This window comes from Salmo trutta, chromosome 6, assembly GCF_901001165.1.
Source record: "Salmo trutta chromosome 6, fSalTru1.1, whole genome shotgun sequence".
Lineage (NCBI taxonomy): Eukaryota > Metazoa > Chordata > Actinopteri > Salmoniformes > Salmonidae > Salmo > Salmo trutta.
The window spans coordinates 44468474-44490168 of record NC_042962.1 but is presented as its reverse complement, the minus strand read 5'-3'; the positions used below and the strand labels follow the sequence as shown (position 1 = coordinate 44490168).

At 43.3% G+C, this 21695-nt stretch overlaps 1 protein-coding gene across 1 annotated transcript in view; it reads right to left on the bottom strand.

The window, feature by feature from the left end:
• LOC115195990 (double-stranded RNA-specific editase 1-like) overlaps positions 1–21695 on the bottom strand; it is a 63017-nt gene that overhangs the window by 33601 nt on the left and 7721 nt on the right. Inside the window, exon 2 of the mRNA XM_029756410.1 lies at positions 17059–17146. The gene's annotated coding sequence lies outside the window, so the exon portion shown is untranslated. The remainder of the gene's footprint in view (positions 1–17058; positions 17147–21695) is intronic.

Here is a 21695-nt window from a genome sequence, read left to right as displayed (position 1 = left end):
AGATGACATATCTGAGTAAACTCCACTCATTCCACTGGCACCGTCGTAGCCTTTACCACGGCATTTGTTCACCGGTATCCCCTTACTTTCAATCAATTATTTCTGTTTCAAGGCCTGAGGCACTTTGATCAGTCACATTCTCGTAGCCCAAGAAACAAATACTTCGCTTCCTAGTGCATATGGAAATTAAAAAGGTTTAGGAATTACTTTTTTGAGGATTTAAAAAAAGAATTGACATCGATGACAGGCACATGGGCCCCCAGAGCTTGTGGGCCCGCCACGCCTTGCAGGGGCTGCAGGGGGTGTCCGGTACGCCAGTGGCTCTGGTCAAAAGTAGTGCACTACATAGGGAATAGGGTGCCATTTGGGACACAGCCCAGAGGGCTCCAGGGCTATGGGGCAGGTTACTCAGGCAGACCCACATGTGCTGAGGGTAATTTGGTGCACCAGTGATTCCATTTGATGCTTTATGGTGCCTGATGTTTAGGGTAATTCCCCTGTGCATAGAGAGACTGTGGTCACGAGTGACAATGGTTTGAAAACTCAGTGTATTCGACAGAGTATTGGTACAGTTTACAGAGTCCATAGTGCTTCTAATTGCCAAGGAAATATGACACAAAAATAATAATTAGGGCACATTTTGTGGGAGCCACATGCAAATAGCACCTGCACTAGCTCTATTTTAAAAAAAGACTGGATATCTCCTCACAGAACCATGCAGAGAAACCAAACATTCCCAAAGTCTAATGTATGAGAGGGTCTCTTTCTGAAGGTGGCCCTCGTAAAGGGCTGATAGAGCTATCATTGTCCACAACCAGACCACAGAATGAGAGCGAATGAGAGGAGGACTACCATTTTGGCAGGTAGAAGATTGCAGTTAACAACACACTTGCATATTGTATTGTGTGACGATGAGCCGATGGATTTTTTTTCCCCCACCTTCTTCCTGAGGGAAGTTCACTTCCTCACTCGTCTGTTCCGACCCCTCGGCCTTGTACGCCTCCCTCCCGATCCAGTACACTTGTCCAAACTCTTCCAGTTGTATGCCTCTTGAACGAGCAGGGCGAGCCCGTCATCACATCAACACAACTCGTGTATGGAAATCAAAACAAATTCCTGCATAGTGAGACGGAGCGTGGGGTAAGCAACCGGTGGTGTTGACTCACTGTCAGAGTGCTTTGCATTCGTACAGTCCTGATGATGAGCAGTTTGGGGTGGCTCTTTTAAACACGTGGGATTTAGTGTATACGGCTATTTCATTACAGTTTCACTTAATGGAATTCATGTTACATTAAACGTTACATTGACGCTACACTGACGCTACATTAACGTTACATTGACGTGACATTAACGTTACACTGTGACGACTGTTAAGTATTGGTGTGTGAAACTTATACAGTAGCCTATGTAATGTTAGGTCCATTTACAAGCAGAGAGAAATATTAAAGACATTCTCTGGTACTTTAGCGACTAAGAAAGCATTTTTTTAAACCTCCCACTTTGGGCTGGATTTGTCAATGTGTAGTTCATACATGCATAATCTATGAGCAGAATTACTGTCATACCTCAATTTGCCACAAAATCAGGGGCGGAAATCCCGGGGGGGACACGACCCCCCCATCCTGGGAAAAATATGATTTGTTCCCCCCAATATATCACTGAAACATAACTATGTAATTTAAATAATATTAATAATACGCAATGAAAGCAATTGTGCTGATTATAGACACTTAATAGCGTGTTTTTAAGTTTCAAAAGATTGCGACCCCCCCACCCTTTGCCTCACAATGGTTTGATCTACTGCCAGTTCCTTTGTTGGCAAGGTAACAGGTCGTGTCTACTGTCTGAAAGGCACTCAATGAACGTAACTGACGTGAGGTTAATCCAGTCAATCGCGCACACACACTAGCTGAATATGCAGAGCTAGCGCGCAAATATTAACTATTAAGCTAGCTAGTACCTATTCCATTTATGTGGCCTCGTCAAAGATGGAATCTTTGCTATCGTCAATTTATTCCAAGAATCAGCATGCAGATGATGTAAGTTAGTGCTTCAAAGTCCCTGTGATAAGGTATGCGATAAACTGAAGTCCAAACTGAACAGAACTACACTCTCTTCTACCATTGTCTTAAATATATTTAATGGTCTCGTTGCAAAAGCTAAATTGTCGCAAGGGAACTTTTATTTATTTATTTTATTTAACCCGGGTAGCAAAGATTATAGCAAACACCACTGAAACGGAATTGGTGCTCGCTAGCTTTGCAAATTCAGCTATTGTTGGAAGCCAGCCAATATGAAACAAACTATTAAAATTACAAAAGGTTGCAGCATATGTTGTGTAAATGGTGAACTCATACAGCTGTCAACTCGTCATTTTAATCCGTTTCACATTTGCTAGCTACCTTTTAGATCGAAGCCCAAATAGAATGATAAAAGATAAGATGATAGAAGCCCATCTCCTACTGTAAATAACCTACACACTGTGTGTGTAGCCAGCCAGCCAGCCAGGTAGAAAAATGGCAGAAAAATAAAAGACGGACATCAGAGTATTTTTCAGGACACCAAAAAGCAAAGTAAGAACCCTAGTAGCCTAATATCTCAAAGACTAGTTGATAAAATGTTCATAAGAAAGAAATGAAATTCTAATGGAAATGTTTCACAATGATGTCATTAGGCAGAGCAGGCAACAGATGGCACACAGACAGCAGAGTTGGGGACAGATATGCAAGGACAGACTGGCAGAGACAGGGAGTCTCAGGTAAGTTTGTTGAGTCTTTGTTTGGCAACATTATGAAAGGTTCTCAATTTTTTTGACTTGTAAAATAGGAACATAATTGGAAAATGCCATGGATACCCCCACTCTCAACTTAAACTGGTGACTGAACTAAGATTTGTTAAAGGCAATGGTATTGCTGTTGTGATTAGTTGTGTAGTTTTGGGTACCGGTAGTTAGGAGTACGGCAAACACCTTATTTCTTTGGTTCCTCAATATACATTTACCATATTACAATGTAGGCTATGTGTTACAGCACTACTTTTGGTGTCCCCCTCAGGAATTGCTCTTGAGAAAATGTCATGTAATTGTCCCCTCCAAAATTGATATCAGATTTTCGCCCCTGCACAAAATCCCTAGTTTTGAAAGCGACCGTTTTCTTGAAGCTGTGCCATGCCATTTTCCCTACATTTCCCCCCCACCTTGGCAAACCCTCTAGCAATTTGAGTTCTATCCAATGAGGTTCAGCCCCTCGCATTTAAGTGACAGCTGGCAAGAGCTCTGCCCAGCGTTATCCAATGAGGTTGCAGGGCAGGCCCAACAACTCAGTGGACACAGCAGAGAGAGAGAGCAATGATGTGGCGCACATATCTGCACATATATGATGTAGTACGCAATTTTCGGGGACCCCTTTTGGCTCGTGATTGCTATTTTCAGAACTACTGGCTAAAAAGTATACAATAATCTCTTTATGGGGCAATCTGCAGTTAAGCGGTCACCCACCAGCTCTGATTTGGTAAACAGATGAGGGGTGGGACTGGAAAAATGTTACCCCTCTAAAATTCATAGACAGAGCTATGGATGCAAGGACTGCCCATCTGAGATCAATATGATCGTTTTAACCATGTTTTAAGGCTATACAGTGGCCCAGTGGTCTAAGGCACCGCATCTCAGTGCTAGAGGCGTCACTACAGACACCCTGGTTCGAATCCAGGCTGTATCACAACCGGCCGTGATTTGGAGTCCCATAGGGCGGCGCACAATTGGACCAGCGTTGTCTGGGTTTGACTGGTGTAGGCCGTCATTGTAAATAAGAATTTGCTCTTAACTAACTTGCCTAGTTAAATAAAAAATGTTTTACATTGTTTACAAACAAAGGAGTAAAACAAGCTTTTATTTTGGGTACTGATTGGGTAAGACAACTGAACTAAGCTTATGAAGAATTTATTAAGTTACATTCTTCAAAAATGTATTCTTCAAAAATATAGTGAATTTAAAAGTCCAAAAATGGACGCCGCAATCACAGATTGCACCTTTAACAATCTGGTTTACGATACTGAGCCGATGCACAGGCTCCATTAAATCACTGAGGTGACGGTCTCTACAGAGAATGACTCCCTTGGGACCATCAAACCTGCTCTGAGCAGTGAAACGTATGACTGAATATTATGGATTTCTTTAATGCACAAGAGTAAAATCCCTATTCATCTATTCACCGCTGGTAACATCCCTTATAAATGATGATGGCATACTGATGGAGATATATGGCTATACATATTCTGCTTAGCTATATCTGAAATACTGCATTGCTGCAACAGTAAAAAAACTAAATGTTTCTATGTTTTATTGTCACATACACTGGATAGGTGCAGTGAAATCTGTTGTTTCACAGGGTCAGCCATAGTAGTACAGCGCCCCTTGGTGCAAATTAGGGATAAGTGCCTTGTTCAAGGGCACATCGACAGATTTTTCACCTTGTCGGCTCGGGTATTCGAACCAGCAACTTTTCGGTTACTGGCCCAACGCGCTAAAGCTTCTAGAACACCATTATATTGTCATTGATAATACACTACCACTATGTCTGTTGTAATTATCATAGGACAGGCCTACATACATATCCGACTGTACACACGATACATGCATAATCAATTGTTCATACACTGTAACGGAAAACTGTCATTTATACAGTCATTTTGAGTATTATCAACAGTAACATACTCTGAAATGTTTTACTGCAGCATACTGTAAATTATGGTGCATTGTGGGAAAATGTTGTGGGCGGGGAAAGAATTGCTGTATTTCCAATTGTACTGTAATCATGCCCACAGAATACAGTACCGTATCTTTGTAGCGCCAAAAACCTTTTGACAACTAGTAGGTGCCTGGTTTGTTGTTTCTGGCTCATTATGAACATATGTTGAGGTGTGCCTTGTAAGAGGCTATATTTGTTGCACCCGTAAGTGAGAATGCTGCAAACCAATTGAACTCCTATGTGGTTATAGTGCCCCATCAATTTGTATAGGGGACAGAATGGAGTGGCAGCAAATCTTAAACCTTAAATGGTTGAGCAATTTCCCATGTCCTTTTGTTCTGTTTTGCCCTGTAGTTGCTGCCAGGATGGAAGCCTTCATTAAGACCTCTAGAAGTGCCACCAAAAATTCATTAATATGGTGTAATGTGTAAACACTTTACCTAGCAACCAACCTGCTTGCACCAATCGCTTGTAATTACAGTAAAATACTGTGAAATACAAACCCTCAATGAATTTCATTCATTCATTCTGATTAAGGTAGAATTGACTTTTTTACAGTATAATACAGTACATTTTACGGTATTGTATTGTGTCATTACACAGTACTTGCTCTGATACCGTATTTATATTACAGTAGGTGTACTGTAATATGAAATACAGAATTTTACTTGCCACCTAGCTACCTGTAAGCTACTGTGAAAATCATGGTAACCCGTTTAGTGTAGGGATACATACATAACCGATTCAAGGAAAGACAGTAAGGGCGATGCCTGCCCTGCACACTACATTTTCATTTTAGTCATTTAGCAGACGCTCTTACCCAGAGCGACTTACAGTAGTGAATGCATACATTTCATACATTTTTCTTCCGTACTGGTCCCCCGTGGGAATCGAACCCACAACCCTGGCGTTGCAAACACCATGCTCTACCAACTGAGCCACACTATATCTCTATAGTGCACAGATCAGCATGTTCCTATCAGGGTGGGGCTCACAGGGCCAGATGGCGCTTTTCCTGGTTTCTCTGCATTTAATCTGTTTTCCAAAAATAATTTCCAAGAGAGGAGATTAAGATTCAGGGGATTATATTACTGGGCCTACTGTATTGAGGATGAGCACCTGCAGTGGGGGATGGCAGAAGAAAATAATCCACACAGAAATAAATAATTTGCCCTGAAGAAATAATAGAGAGATCCAGGAGAGGATGCTCGCCCCACTGCATCAGAATGCCTTAACATCCTGGTTGCTCATATTTAAATGATTATGTGGAAAACGGTGTAGCCAATAGCCATCACTCCTAACCTGTGATACCCGGAATAATAACAGGGTTAACTGAAGCATGGTTTATTACACTTCCTAGAGCTCTTTTACACAACACCAGAGAAACCGCACAGACAGGCCTCTGAATTTATGTTGATGTCACCTTTCTGTGTTATTTCCTGTCTGAGTTCACTAACCATCAGGGAAAAAACAAGTCCCGTAGAGGCAGGGAGTACAGTACACATTCTTCTTCACCCCTCAGGTAGTGGAGATTTTTCACCTTTATCCTTTTACTGCAGTGAGCTAAATCATGGTCACACAGAGTGTTTCTTGGTAGTCTTGAACAAATACTTTGAAACAAAAGTATAAACCTCACACACATGATTATGGGCTTAAAAGCCTGTACCATGTCAGATATTGAGTTGAACTGTATTACATTTTGAGTTTGCGTTGCAATATTACACTTTATATACATCACAGAAGACTGAAATATAACAAAACCGTTTGACATAGAAACACCAGATTTTCAGTGTTACATTTTTTGGTTTTGTTTATTAATGATGAAAAATACGAATAACATTCTACCTATGAGGCCACTAGAAGGTGATTTGGTCATTTGACTGCAGGAAAAGGCTACTTGGTGAGACAAGGTACTGACTGCTATTGACCTGTCTTCTGACAAACATCATGTAGTATGGGAGGTCTGAGTTCTTGGTCTGTATTGACACTGTCTAAGGCTGCGTTTACACAGGCAGCTGTCACGTTCTGACGAGTAAAGGGGTTATTTGTTATTGTAGTTTGGTCAGGACGTGGCAGGGGGGTGTTTGTTTTATGTGGTTCGGGGTTGTTGATATAATTGTTTATGTAGAGGGGTGTTTGTTTAGAGTATTCCGGGGTTTTGGCGCTTTCCTGGGTTGGCGCCCCCCTTGGGTTGTGCCATGGCGGAGATTTTTGTGGGCTATACTCGGCCTTGTCTTCGGACGGTAAGTTGGTGGTTGTAGACATCCCTCTAGTGGTGTGGGGGCTGTGCTTTGGCAAAGTGGGTGGGGTTATATCCTGCCTGTTTGGCCCTGTCCGGGGGTATCATCGGATGGGGCCACAGTGTCTTCTGATCCCTCCTGTCTCAGCCTCCAGTATTTATGCTGCAGTAGTTTATGTGCCGGGGGGCTAGGGTCAGTCTGTTTCATCTGGAGTATTCTCTTGTCTTATCCGGTGTCCTGTGTGAATTTAAATATGCTCTCTCTAATTCTCTCTTTCTCTCTTTCTTTCTTTCTCTCGGAGGACCTGAGCCCTAGGACCATGCCTCGGGACTACCTGGCATGATGACTCCTTGCTGTCCCCAGTCCACCTGGCCATGCTGCTGCTCCAGTTTCAACTGTTCTGCCTGCGGCTACGGAACCCTGACCTGTTCACCGGACGTGCTTGTTGCACCCTCGACAACTACAATGATTATTATTATTTGACCATGCTGGTCATTTATGAACATTTTAACATCTTGACCATGTTCTGTTATAATATCCACCCGGCACAGCCAGAAGAGGACTGGCCACCCCTCATAGCCTGGTTCCTCTCTAGGTTTCTTCCTAGGTTTTTGGCCTTTCTAGGGAGTTTTTCCTAGGGAGTTTTTCCTAGCCACCGTGCCTCTTTCACATGCATTGCTTGCTGTTTGGGGTTTTAGGCTGGGTTTCTGTACAGCACTTTGAGATTTCAGCTGATATACGAAGGGCTATATAAATAAATTTGATTTGATTTGATTTGGTCTATGTTCTATGTTAGTGTATTTCTATGTTCAGTCTAGTCTAGTCTATCTATTTCTATGTTTAGTTAATTGGGATTGGGCCTTCAATTGGAGGCAGCTGTTCCTCGTTGCCTCTGATTGAAGGTCCTATGTATAGGGGTGTGTTTGTTATGGGAATTGTGGGAGGTTGTGTTTGTGCATAGCTTGCATTACTGTTTGTCGTCCTTTCGTTTTCTTGTTATGTTTGATAAGTGTTCTAAATAAAGTTATAATGAGCACTCAACCCGCTGCGCCTTGGTCCACTTCCTACGACGGCCATTACAGCAGCTCAATTCTGATATGTTTTTTTTTCACTAATTGTTCTTTTGACCAATCAGATCAGCTCTGAAAAAGATCTGATGTGAAAAGATCTAATGTGATTGGTGAAATGAGCAGATAGTGGGGGAAAAAACTGAATTGGGCTGCCTTTGTAAACACAGCCTAAGAGTGTAGCTGATCTAGGTCAGGTCTCCCCTGTCCAGATAATCTTATTTATTATTATCTAAAAAGTCACCACTCCTACACTTTATTAATACCTTCTGACTTGTGCTCCTTCTCAAAACTAAAATCCAAAAGGCAGCAAAGTGTCCCTTTGGAGTCATTTTACTCACTTCTGTCAATACAAACAACAGTGTTTCCACTTAGACAGATGGTTTCTGATGCATTAAGAGACACAATGCATCGAGCGGTCCCAGTCTCCATGTAACTCTACCGTACTCTGGGGACTCATTCACTGTAGTGGCCGTAAAGAGAAAAGCTCATAGAAATGAAAGCGAGATTTCACTCTGTCTGAGACCAAGAGCCAGGCCATGAAATCTGCCTTGCTACAGATGTAGCGTCTTAATTTGAGCCAGTTTGCTACAGCGGGAAAATAATCCTGCAGCAACAGGAAACGTGAATTATTATGTGAATGAAAATTAATTGACATTTTTGTAGGGGTTGATAGATTTTTTGTTAGGACAAATCAAATCTGAAATTTCAAAGCGGGAAATTACCAACTTTAGAAACCTTTCTTTTTTTTTTTACTCTAATACACTACAAATGTGCAATTCTCAGCAACAAAAGAGTGATCAAATTAAGGACACAAACAAATAGAGCCTTTAACTTTGAAAAACGTATGCCACTTAGCAGACACTTTCTTTATCCAAAACGACTTACAATAGAATATGATCCAAGAAAAGGATGTGCTCCCATTGCTGGGAGTGTTAAGCAATCATGCAAACACGGCCCTGGACCAAGGACCACAAAACATAAATGTAACCTTTATTTAACTAGGCAAGTCAGTTAAGAACAAATTCTTATTTACAATGACGGGCTACCGGGGAACAGTGGGTTAACTGCCTTGTTCAGGGGCAGAACGACAGATTTTTACCTTGTCAGCTCAGGGATTCGATCCAGCAACATTTCGGTTACTGGCCCAACGCTCTAACCACTACTCTACCTGCCGCCCCCAAAGACCCTATCCCTTTTTGACTTAGCTTTTCTAGCAGGCGGAATTCAATGTTCTTCTGGACAGACTTAAAAGCTGCTAAACACTCTCTCAAGGACACGCCTGTAGAAGCAGGCAGTACATTTGGCTATCAAGCAGGTCAGGAAAAGACCCCAGGGGGGTGACACCACCACACCTCCAAGTTCAAAATGTCCTACAGCTGTGCAAATAGCACTTAATAAATATCCAAACCATGCAGAGTGAGTGTAAAAATCAGGCTGAACCGATACCATGTGTGGTGTGTTATAAATCAGAAAGGGGTGGTAAATGGAGCAGCAGAATCCCTGGCGGACAGAGAGATGTCTGGACAACATACACAGCCGACACGAAGCAGCTCAGGCTGGAAGAAGAGGCTAACATCTGATAATGTACTGCTCTAGACACTATTTACTATTTATGTTGTCTGTCTGCTGCCACGGCCCACATCTGCACTTAATTTCACGCACACACGCGCGTGCACGGACACATACACGCACGCACGCACCCACACACCCACACACACACACACACACACACACACACACACTGGAGGAGGATGAACGTGATCGAAAGGGCAGCAGTGGGATGCAGTGGCTCACACCCTCGGAAAAGCTTCAGTCCCAGGCCTGTCTAGTCCACATTGCTGCAGTCATTTGCCAATGGAGGCCGCAGACAAACAGGCCTCCGACACACTGACAGGGAGAGAGGGGAGCGAGACAGAGAACGGCTCTCCCCTCAGGTGACGCAGTGAAGCAAAACCACCGTCAATCTCTGAGAGACAGGAGAGTGAGGTAGAGCGTGTTATGTTTGTGAGGATTCAATCTGTTCTGTCAAAGCAGTCCAGCCATGTCCAGTCCAGCGTGCTACTGGACAAATGAAAGCCGACAGAGAGCAGTAAATAAAACGCAGGAAAAAAAGTGTTATTTGTCACATGCACAAGTACAGTAAAATGCCTAACCTGTGAGCCCTACCCAACAGTGCAGTATTCAATATCCAAAAAGTATAACTATAAGAAAATGTAAATAAATAAAAACACGAGAAATATACTATATAGAATATACAAAAGTATGTGGACACACCTTCAAATTAGAGGATTCAGCTATTTCAGCCACACCCGTTGCTGGCAGGTGTATAAAATCGAGCACGCTGCCATGCAATCTCCATAGACAAACATTGGCAGTAGAATGGATTCAGTGACTTTCAACGTGACACCGTCATAGAATGCCACCTTTTCCAACAAGTCAGTTCATCAAATTTCTGCCCTGCTAGAGCTTCCCCGGTCAACTGTAAGTGTTTTTATTGTGAAGTGGAAACGTCTAGGAGCGACGGTTGCAACACTCACTACTCGGTTGCAACACTCACATTCCCGAGTTCCAAACTGCCTCTGGAAGCACAAGAACTGTTCGTCGGGAGCTTAATGAAATGCCTTTCCATGGCCGAGCAGCCTCACAAAAGCCTAAGATCACCATGCGCAATGCCAAGCGTCGGCTGGAGTGGTGTAAAGCTCGCCGCCATTGAACTCTGGAGCAGTGGAAACGCGTTCTCTGGAGTGATGAATCCTGCTTCACCATCTGGCAGTTGCGTTTATATTATTGTTCAGTATATATATATACAGGGTTAGTTCCAACACCATATTTACAATGTGTAGGGATAATGGATCGATAGAGGTAGATATGGTTATGGGTGTGAGTAGGCAACAGGATATAAGACAAACAGAGTAGCAACAGCTTGCATGTGAGTGGGTGTGCGTGTGTGTAGAGTCAGTATAAATGTATGTGCATATTACGTGTGAGTGAGGAGGTGATGGAGTGAGTGAGTGTGTAAGCGTGTAGGGCCCTGTGAGTGTGCATAGAGACAGTGCAATAATACAAAGAAACGGTCAATAAAGATAGTATGTGGAGCTATTTTGTTAGCTATTTATCAGTCTTATTACTTGGGGATAGACGATGTTCAAGAGCCCGTTGGTGTCAGACTTGATGCACCGGTACCGCTTGCCGTGTGGAAGCAGAGAGAATAGTCTATGGCTTTGGTGGTTGGAGTTTTTAACGATTTTCCGGGCCTTCCTTCCTTCCTGATATAGATGTCCTGGATGGCAGGGAGCTCAGCCCCAGTGATGCACTGGCTCCAGTGAAATAAGAGAGGAAGTATTTGATGTAGATATGTACACTACCGTTCAAAAGTTTGGAGTCACTTAGAGATTTCCTTAGAGATTTCCTCCTACAGAGGCCCATTATCAGCAACCATCACTCCTGTGTTCTAATGGCACGTTGTGTTAGCTAATCCAAGTTTATCATTTTAAAAGGCTAATTGATCATTAGAAAACCCTTTTGCAATTATGTTAGCACAGCTGAAAACTGTTGTCCTGATTAAAGAAGCAATAAAACTGGCCTTCTTTAGACTAGTTGAATATCTGGAGCATCAGCATTTGTGAGTTCGATTACAGGCTCAAAATGACCAGAAACAAAGAACTTTCTTCTGAAACAGAGTTCCTCTGTCCAGTGTCTGTGTTCTTTAGTGTCTTAATCTTTTCTTTTTATTGGCCAGTCTGAGATATGTCTTTTTCTTTGCAACTCTGCCTAGAAGGCCAGCATCCCGGAGTCGCCTCTTCACTGTTGACGTTGAGACTGGTGTTTTGCGAGTACTATTTAATGAAGATGCCAGTTGAGGACTTGTGAGGCGTCTGTTTCTCAAACTAGACACTCTAATGTATTTGTCCTCTTGCTCAGTTGTGCACCGGGGCCTCCCACTCCTCTTTCTATTCTGGTTAGAGAGAGTTTGTGCTGTTCTGTGAAGGGAGTAGTACACAGCGTTGTATGAGATCTTCAGTTTCTTGGCAATTTCTCGCATGGAATAGCCTTCATTTCTCAGAACAAGGACACTTCTTTGGTTACTACATGATTCCATATGTGTTATGTCATAGTTTTGATGTCTTCACTATTATTCTACAATGTAGAAAATAGTACAAATAAAGAAAAACCCTGGAATGAGTAGGTATGTCCATACTTTTGAATGGTACTATACATCTGGTGAAATATCTGTCTTATTGTTCTATCTGTGGTGTTAGTGTGTGTGTGTGCAGGAATTTGAGTGTAGGCATGATAGGTGCATATACATGTAACCAGGGCTGAAAAGTGACTGGTAGCAGGAATATATAAATACTGATGGTAATATACCATGCCTCGGGACTACCTGGCATGATGACTCCTTGCTGTCCCCAGTCCACCTGGCCATGCTGCTGCTCCAGTTTTAACTGTTCTGCCTGCGGCTACGGAACCCTGACCTGTTCACCGGACGTGCTTGTTGCACCCTCGACAACTACAATGATTATTATTATTTGACCATGCTGGTCATTTATGAACATTTTAACATCTTGACCATGTTCTGTTATAATATCCACCCGGCACAGCCAGAAGAGGACTGGCCACCCCTCATAGCCTGGTTCCTCTCTAGGTTTCTTCCTAGGTTTTTGGCCTTTCTAGGGAGTTTTTCCTAGGGAGTTTTTCCTAGCCACCGTGCCTCTTTCACATGCATTGCTTGCTGTTTGGGGTTTTAGGCTGGGTTTCTGTACAGCACTTTGAGATTTCAGCTGATATACGAAGGGCTATATAAATACATTTGATTTGATTTGATTATTAATGGTAATATATACATGTAAACAGGGCTGAAAAGTGACTGGTAGCAGGGATATATAAATACTGATGGTAAGCAGTGTAGTGGTAGTAATAAATGTAATTAATAATCATTTTAGCAGCAGCTTAAGTGTGAGGGGGAGCAGTAGTTGTTAGCCATTAACAGCGTTATGGCCAGGGGATAGAAGCTGTTTAGAGCCTTGATGCACCTGTAATGCCTGCCGGACAGGAGCGTGGAGAACAGTCCATGTATCTTGGTGGCTGTTGTCTTTGGCAATTTTTCAAGCCTATCTGAGACACCGCCTGACATGTACGTCCTGGATGACTGGGAGCTCACCCCCGCCGCACCACCCTCTGTAGGGACTTCCAGTCAAGGGCGGAGCAGTTGCCATACCAGATGGTGATATAACCAGTCAGGATGGTCTCGATGGTACAGCTGTAAAAGTATCTGAGGGAGAAGAGGCACTGCCGTGCCTTCTTCACGACCGTGCCGATGTGAGAGGTCTTGGATTTATTGATCACTGTTCTGTGTTGGTTTACCTGGAAAAGGGCTTTATTTGTGTATAACTGTAAAAAAAAAAAAAAAAGCCCTTCCTTTCAGCCAATCAGAGTGCTTGAATGGACATTTGGACTCTGGCTTCGCCCACTCTAGCTCAGAGTGTTTAGTGGTGTTCCATGAATAAGACGCAAGATTTGGCTGACAACCAAGTTTACTATTTACTCTAGGAACATTGTGCGTGCATCCAAGAAAAAAACAAAAGACATTCTGAGTATCACAAGTCGATTCCTGAAAAACTAAAGAGTGTGTGTGTGTGAATACTACAGTGGCAAGAAAAAGTATGTGAACCCTTTGGAATGATCTGGGTTTCTGCGTAAATTGGTCATAAAATTAGATCCGATCTTCATCTAAGTCACAACAACAGACAAACACAGTCTGCTTAAACTAATAACACACAAATTATAGTATTTTTCTATGTTGAATACATCATTTAAACATTTACAATATAGGTTGGAAAAAGTATGTGAACTCCTAGGCTAATGACTTCTCCAAAACTAATTGGAGTCAGGAGTCAACTAACCTGGAGTACAATCATTGAGACGAGATTGGAGATGTTGGTTAGAGGTGCCCTGCTTTATAAAAAAAACACACACACAATTTGAGTTTGCTATTCACAAGAAGCATTGCCTGATGTGAACCACGCCTCAGACAAAAGAGATCTTAGAAGACCCAAGATTAAGAATTGTTGACTTGCATAAAGCTGGAAAGGTTTACAAAAGTATCTCATAAAGCCATGATGTTCATCAATCCACTGTAAGACAAATTGTCTATAAATGGAGAATGTTCAGCACTGTTGCTAATCTCCCTAGGAGTAGCCGTCCTGCAAAGATGACTGCAAGAGCACAGCGCAGAATGCTCAATGAGGTTAAGAAGAATCCTAGAGCGTCAGCTAAAGACTTACAGAAATCTCTGGAACATGCTAGCATCTCTGTTGACGAGTCTACGATACGTAAAACACTAAACAAGAATAGTGTTCATGGGAGGACACCGCGGAAGAAGCCACTGCTGTCCCAAAACAACATTGTTGCACGTCTGAAGTTTGAAAAAGAGCATCTGGATGTTCCACAGCGCTTCTGGCAAAATATTCTGTGGACAGATGAAACTAAAGTTGAGTTGTTTGGAAGGAACACACAACACTATGTGGGGAGAAAAAAGTCACAGCACACCAACATCAAAACCTCATCCCCACTGTAAAGTATGGTGAAGGGAGCATCATGGTTTGGAGCTGCTTTGCTGCCTCAGGGCCCGGACAGCTTGCTATAATCAACGGAAAAATGAATTCCCAAGTTTATCAAGACATTTTGCAGGAGAATGTAAGGCTATCTGTCCGCCAATTGAAGCTCAACAGAAGTTGGGTGATGCAACAGGACAACGACCCAAAACACAGAAGTAAATCAACAACAGAATGGCTTCAACAGAAGAAAATGTGCCTTCTGGAGTGGCCCAGTCAGAGTCCTGACCTCAACCCGATTGAGATGCTGTGGCATGACCTCAAGAGAGCGGTTCACACCAGACATCCCAAGAACATTGCTGAACTGAAACAGTTTTGTAAAGAGGAAGGGTCCAAAATTCCTCCAGACCGTTGTGCAAGTCTGATCCGCAACCACAGAAAACATTTGGTTGAGGTTATTGCTGCCAAAGTAGGGTCAACCAGTTATTATAACCAAGGGTTCACATACTTTTCCCACACTGCTATGTGAATGTTTACACGATGTGTTCAATAAAGACGTGAAAATGTATAATTGCTTGTGTGTTATCAGTTCAAGCAGACTGTGTTTGTCTATTGTTATGACTTAGATGAAGATCAGATCAAATTTTAGGACCAATTTATGCAGAAGTCCAGGTAATTCCAAAGGGTTCCCATACTTTTTCTTGCCACTGTATGTGTGATGGTGACGAAGATAAAACTGTGAAGCATCCGTACTATTCTTGCCAGACACCAACCTGAATAGAACGATAAACTAATGATTGTAGACAGTAGAGAACTTTATTACTAATGACTGCGTAGGCCTGTATTACACAGAGAGTGATATTAGTGCCTGAGGCACTTCCTGTTCTTACACCCAATAGCCTTGAGTTATTGTGACAGTAGCCTAATTCCAATGAGAATCCACCCCTCGGAAGATGAAATACGTTTCATAGGCAGTTAAGCGCCGCACTTAAGCTGTCGTGGTGTTTCACACTCATCACAATTCTCACCAGGAAGGGAGAAAAACATACAGTGAAGCAAAACCTGGTATGGATGGTTGCTGACTTGCTCAGATTTCTAGCCTCATACAGTTAAAGAAGGCTATCAACCACTCTTATAGGATGACTGTAAGGGACAATGAAATGTGCGCTAAGCAAATTGCTACTTTTGTAAACAGCCTGTCTTAGCAACTCCGGGTTAACATTACTGCACTATAGAATTCGGTTATTCGTTTGAACTAGACGCTTTACCCGAAATGACATTCAGAGGACTGATAACTCAAAGCCGCGTCATTAGGCTAAGTCCCTTTGTTGTACTGCGACGTTTTCAGCAGGAGGACAGAGGCAGCCAGAGAATGTGACCGGTCAGGTTAGCGTGTCGGTGGAGAATAATGACTCTGCCCAGACCACCACTGAGTAACGCCACACAGCGCACACGAAAACTCCTTCCCTTCCTCCCGCCAGAGGAATAGGGGTGCGGCGCAATGACTCGACTGTGGCTCAGTTGGTAGAGCATGGTGTGTGCAACGCCAGGGTTGTGGGTTCGATTCCCACGGGGGGCCAGTACAAAAAAATACTAAAATACAAAAATAAAAAATGCATGAAATGAAAATGAAATGTATGATATGCATGTATTCACTACTGTAAGTCGCTCTGGATAAGAGCGTCTGCTAAATGACTTAAATGTAAATGTAAATCGGGGCAGGGAGGTAGAGTACAGGGGGACGGGGGTTTGACTCAGCAAGTCTAGCATTCTCCAACAGGGCAGAGCAGCGCTGCACGCTACCCTGTCATGTGTCCTTTTCCCCTCTTATCTGAGTCCCACTGGTCTGACTAAGGGGACCGGGATACGAGGCTGCTCTGGCCACTGGTGGCCCTCAAGGACCCTGTGTCTAAGTAGAGGAAACCCTGGTCACGTGGGGGGCCCTCGTGGTGCCTTCAGCCTGGTACTGAACCACAGTGACACCAGATAAACGGCTCACCTATAGGAGGGTACAGAGCCACCTGAAGCTTTACTAAGAGGTATAAACACTGAGAAACAGGGTATGTAGACTCTTCCAAATGTGCCATGTCTAAGGGGGCAAAGACAACAACGGATTTGTTTAAATAATCCATCATCAAAGTAAGCCCTGTGTGCCAGCACATTCTCATGAACCAAAAAGCAGGGATTTCTTCACTTCATCACAGGAAAGCGATCTCTTCAACAGATCCTCAACAATTCTTCAACGAGCGTTGAATGTATGCATTTGCCACAGACATTATTTAACTAGAACTAAGCAGCACCAAGCAACCACCGTTCTATCTTACTGCTACAGTATCTTACTCTCAGACTCTCACAGTCTGAACCAGAGAAAATAACTGTCTGTTATGAATTCTATTTTTATGGTCTGAAAAGCCTTCATAAAGCCACAGATGATATCTTAGTTACTCACAGTATATTGGAGAAGAGAAGCAGAGAAGTAGATCAGGGTCAAGGGTCATCAATCAGTTTACTCGCTGTTCTGCCAGTTCAGTTCATCCCTGTAAAAGAGCAATAAAGCAATGTTAAGTAAACGGCGTTAGTAGCCCGCTAAACTAGAGCCTCTGACCTATACAAATGTAGGATCTTAATTTGAGCCAGTTTGCTACAACAGGAAATGTGAATTATTATGTGAATTATAATGAATTGACATTTATTTTACGGGATGATACATTTTTCGTTAGGGCAAGTTTGCATTTCCTGCTGCAGGAAAATTCTCAGCAACAAAAGAGTGATCAAATTAAGATCCTATATCTGTATGAGAACTCAGAGAACAATGGGGTTGCTGGGTAGAACCTCTGTCGTCTGTTAATGCCCTGAAGCATGGTGGCCAGGCTCACTCAGCTCAGTTTATCAAAGAGGGTTTTAATACAGATTGGTAAAGTAGGGCATGGTAATGAGAGAATAGTGCCAGGCTAATACTCTGATAACTCTGCTGGCCACATCACATCCCCCTCAGGGGAGGGACTAGAGAGAGTGCAGGTCTATAGAGTGGGACTAAAATAACCACTTTTTGGACAGGATTGACACTCTCATGTCAATGTTCCCTCTAATTATCTCCGGCACTGAGCATATTTCAGGTCTACTGAGCTCAAACTTGAACGTTGTGAAAATTATGGGCAAATTCCAGTGTGTGCTTACTGTGAACACTGAGGCTATACCCTGCTTTAAGTTACAGTTTTGACAGTGGCCAAGTAGGCTACTGTGGCTATGTGATCCTAATGTAGGCCTACCAGAGTGGCCTACCATCAGAAAACAATGGAGAAAATGCTTCCCATAAAATGGAAATAGCCGTTCTATCATTCAGCCTACAGTAGCAGCCAATGTGTGGTGCTCAATATAGGCCTACATTCCTTGAGACTTTTGAAGAAGAAAAAACATCCAGGGCTTGACATGAACCTGTTTCTCCACTTGTCCTTCAGACAAGGAGGTGACTGAAAATGTTGTTGTGTTGTTTGATGCAAGAAACCACTTGACCATTATTACAGAGAATCAGACAAATGATGCTACCCTCTTAGCTTTATTCTAGCCTGCCTCAAAATACAACACTGCCCCTTTTAAGACAAATAAAAGCGGTTTTCTGTTCTACCTGATAAGGAATTGCACCCACCTGGTGTCCCAGGTCTAAATGAGTCCCTGATTAGAGTGAAAGAATGAAAAAAATCAGTGGAACTGGCTTCCAGGTCCAGATTAGGATTTGATGGACACATAGCAACCACAAAGACAGACACACAATCACCAAGTCCAGTGGGTCTACTACTCTCTTTGCCGATGTGATGCCCAGCACCAGTACAGCACTGGCGGGTCAGACTAGTGGCAAACAAAAGACCGATGTTCTACCTTGTTGAGCAGCAAGCCCAATCAGAGACACATCTGGCTGGTAATGTGACCGCGACGAAAACCCTGATGAAGGTGGCGGCTTCGCTGTCCAAACGTTGATTGTTGTTTATTACATCTACTGCACTGCAGCCAATGAGAGGGCGTTGCCTAACTTTTCGGGTAGTGCTACTGTGTCAGTCATTCACCCTCTGTGGTTCTATGGTGGAGGTAGGGGGTTCCTGGCTGATTCCCTCCCAGGAAAAGGAACGGCCAGCTGAGCACTCAACCTGACCCGGCTCTGCACTGCACTGCACCTGACCTGCAGTGGTGACGACACTGCACCAGTCCCACGGTACAGTCCTGGTCATAGTGACCTACATCTCTCCACCGCTCTCGATTTGAGCATGATGGATGTAGCCCTGCACTAGCACAGCGGCAGGCAAGGAAGAACTCCCTAGAAGGAAGAAACCTCGAGCGGGACCAGTCTCAGAGGTTCACTCTTAGAACAAAAGGTGCTATCTGGAACCTAAAAGGGTTCTTCGGCTGTCCCCACAGGAGAACCATTTTGAAGAACCCTTCTGGTTCCAGGTAGAACCCTTTCAGGTTCCACGTTGGACCCTTTGAACGGAGGGTTCTACGTGGAACCCAAACGGGTTCTACCTGGAATCAAAAAGGGTTCTCCCTGGAACCAAAAATGGTTCTCCTATGGGGACAGCCGAAGAACCCTTTTGGAACCCTTTTTTCAAAGAGTGTAGACAGTGGCGTCTTATCAGCCATTCATCTCCCTGTAATGGGGAGACATCAACCAACATGTCCTCTGATACCATACACTGTCTGTTTGAAACAGGAGGGCCAGACAAGCTGCCTGCCACAGACTCAAAGGCCTTATTAATACCAGCCCAACATAATATATAATTCATTGAGGCTGAATGGCTACAAGTGCAGGGGCAGCTGTGAGGGATCTGTACAGAACAGGAGGCCATCACTCTCCCCGTGTCACAGAGGATCCGGCTGGGCTAGCCTATAATACTTCATCTTCTCAGTCAGCGCTGCGGAGAGGTAGAGAGAGAGAGAGAGAGAGAGAGAGAGAGGAGTGAGAGGGAGAGAAAAAGATAGGGATGGAGACAGGAGAGAGAAAGAGAAAGAGAAAGAGAAAGAGAGAGAGAGAGAGAGAGAGAGAGAGAGAGAGAGAGAGAGACCAGACCAGACCAGACTGCTGAGACTGAATTGTAGGGAGACCATACTGAGGATCATTTGTTAACAGCTTTACACCACACGTGATATACAGTATACAGATAGCAGGAACTTGCACATGCATGTCTTGCATTGTTTATTCTTATTCACACTCCCATCACAAACAAACACAATGGCATGCACGCATATACACAAACAGTGTGAGGAACACTTGCTGAGATGCTAGGGAATCACACAGTGTTGATCTGAGCGGTGTGTGTAGGATCTGTTTAACGGGCACCGTGTCTCCTGGCCTGTTCACCGCACGCACGCACGCACGCACGCACACGCACACACACACACACACACACAGTCTTCCGGCCTGTTCACTATCTCTATTAAAGAGACCGGTTATGAATCATTAAAAGGACCACAGCACCATATTACAGACGCGGGCACAACCCCTGTGTTAGAATAATAACACAGGGGGGGACAGACAGGAAGTGAGCAGCAACCGGCTCCGTGTCAGAGGGGAGGAGGGAAGAGGTGACACAGGACACTCATTTGCTTGTCTCATTATGTGAAGGAGATCGGATCATGCATGATATCGAAACTGAACATATTAGTTCCCCCCCCCCCAGACAAAAATGACAACGATGTGAAAGGAATAACGTCTAGCCTGTGTTTACCCACTGAACGACTGTAACGACGTACTAACGTCAGGGGCGAAAATCTGATATCAACTTTGGAGGGGACAATTACATGAAATTTTCTCAAGAGCAATTCTTGAGGGGGACACCAAAAGTAGTGCTGTAACACATAGCCTACATTGTAATATGGTAAATGTATATTGAGGAACCAAAGAAATAAGGTGTTTGCCGTACTCCTAACTACCGGTACCCAAAACTACACAACTAATCACAACAGCAATACCATTGCCTTTAACAAATCTTAGTTCAGTCACCAGTTTAAGTTGTGAGTGGGGGTATCCATGGCATTTTCCAATTATGTTCCTATTTTCCAAGTAAAAAAAATTGAGAACCTTTCATAATGTTGCCAAACAAAGACTCAACAAACTTACCTGAGACTTTTTCTGCCATTTTTCTACCTGGCTGGCTGGCTACACACACACACACAGTGTGTAGGTTATTTACAGTAGGAGATGGGCTTCTATCATCTTATCTTTTATCATTCAATTTGGGCTTCGATCTAAAAGGTAGCTAGCAAATGTGAAACGGATTAAAATGACAAGAGTTGACAGCTGTATGAGTTCACCATTTACACAACATATGCTGCAACCTTTTGTAATTTTAATAGTTTGTTTCATATTGGCTAGCTTCCAACAATAGCTGAATTTGCAAAGCTAGCGAGCACCAATTCCGTTTCAGTGGTGTTACCCGGGTTAAATAAAGGTGAAATAAAATAAATAAATAAAAGTTCCCTTGCGACAATTTAGCTTTTGCAACGAGACCATTAAATATATTTAAGACAATGGTAGAAGAGAGTGTAGTTCTGTTCAGTTTGGACTTCAGTTTATCGCTAACCTAATCACAGGGACTTTGAAGCACTAACTTACATCATCTGCGTGCTGATCTTGGAATAAATTGACGATAGCAAAGATTCCATCTTTGACGAGGCCACATAAATGGAAAAGGTACTAGCTAGCCTAATAGTTAATATTTGCGCGCTAGCTCTGCATATTCAGCTAGTGTGTGTGCGCGATTGACTGGATTAACCTCACGTCAGTTACGTTCATTGAGTGCCTTTCAGACAGTGGATACGACCCCTCTGTTACCTTGCCAACTAAGGAACTGGCAGTGGATCAAACCATTGTGAAACTTAAAAACTATATTTAGCACAATTGCTTTCATTGCGTATTATTAATATTATTTAAATTACATAGTTATGTTTCAGTGATATATTGGGGGGGACAAATCATATTTTTCCCAGGATGGGGGGGTCGTGTCCCCCCCGTCCCCCCCGGGATTTCCGCCCCTGACTAACGTCATGATATTTGTTGTCTGTAGCAGGTGCTGGTTTGCTAATAACCGCGGTGGT